The following is a 1367-nucleotide window of genomic DNA, read 5'->3' as shown; positions in this document are numbered from 1 at the left end:
GCCCGCCGCATACCCCATCCTACAGGGATAACTACTTACATAATAAGGCTTCTAAGCCGCCATACTGCTATCCTGGTCTAAAAGCACCACGGAGGAAATGAAGAATATTGAAGCCTTTATTTTAAAACGCAGTGCAGCTGCACAGCCAGCACAATGCAAAGGCCCATTTCGCCATAGGAATCAGGTTTAATCAACTGAAGCGACATCACCCTGACGTGCAGCTAAGTAGCACGGCTGGCTATGTAATACACGTTCCCTTACTCTCAGGGAACCGAGGTTACGTTAGTAACCGAGTACGTTGAATGAATGAATGAGGCATTTATATAGCGCTTTCATATGTATTACTGTACACCCAAAGCGCTTTACAATCATATCAGGGGTCTCTCCTCAACCATCACCAGTGTGCAGCATCCACTTGGATGATGCGACGGCAGCCACAGTACAACGGCGCCTATGCGCTCACCACACACCAGCTACTGGTAGAGAGGAGAGAGAGTGATAGAACCAATTCAGTGGATGGGTATTATTAGAAGGCCATGATTTGCAAGGGCCAATGGGTGGAATGTGGCCAGGGTACCGAGGTTACACCCCTACTCTTTTACGAGAAGTGCCATGGGATTTTTAATGACCACAGAGAGTCAGGGCCTCGGTTTAACGTCTCATCCGAAGGACGGTGCTCTTTGACAGTATAGTGTCCCCGGCACTATACTGGGGCATTAGGACCCACACAGACCACAGGGTGAGCGCCCCCTGCTGGCCTCACTAATCCCTCTTCCAGCAGCAACCTGGTTTTCTCAGGAGGTCTCCCATCCAGGTACTAACCAGGCTCAACCCTGCTTAGCTTCAGTGGGCAACTAGTCTTGGGCTACAGGGTGATATGGCTGCTGACTGTTGGTAGTTCCCTTTCGAGAACATTTACTCGTATTGCGTAGCTATACGCTATAGGGAACCCATTTCAAAACACCATGCTATTAGCTGACGACTTCGCTCTGAACTATTGCCTTGGGCTGTGCGGCCCGAGGCTTATAGTAGAACTAAAGTCAGAGTCCAACGGGGACCACTCAATGTCGGAGCCCGTGAAGGGATACCTAGAAGTTTGGGCCCTTCAGGGGCCCAGACCTCTCAGATAGAAAGAACTCATGCCTGCAGTGCTGGCACTTCCAAGTTATAAAATCTTACAAATGTGGACGACAAAGCCCAGCCGGACGCTGCACAATTGTCTTCAATTGGTACACCACTGGACCAAGCCCATGAAGAGGCCATGCCCCTTGTGGAATGAGCTCTGACGCCTATGGGACATTGAAGGCCCATAGAAGCGTAGGCTAGAGAGATAGCGTCCACGATCCATCGTGATAATCTTTGCTTCG

General features: G+C 50.1%; 1 pseudogene; it reads right to left on the bottom strand.

The window, feature by feature from the left end:
• Window positions 1–772: 772 nt before the first annotated feature.
• LOC130079531 (5S ribosomal RNA) lies at window positions 773–889 on the bottom strand (annotated as a pseudogene).
• Window positions 890–1367: the final 478 nt, after the last annotated feature.

The sequence above is a fragment of the Rhinichthys klamathensis genome, unplaced genomic scaffold (genome assembly GCF_029890125.1).
Source record: "Rhinichthys klamathensis goyatoka isolate OS25496 unplaced genomic scaffold, OSU_Roscu_1.1 h1tg001115l_1, whole genome shotgun sequence".
In the NCBI taxonomy this organism is placed as follows: domain Eukaryota; kingdom Metazoa; phylum Chordata; class Actinopteri; order Cypriniformes; family Leuciscidae; genus Rhinichthys; species Rhinichthys klamathensis.
The sequence above is the reverse complement of the archived record's forward strand: the minus strand, read 5'-3'. Positions and strand labels throughout refer to the sequence as shown.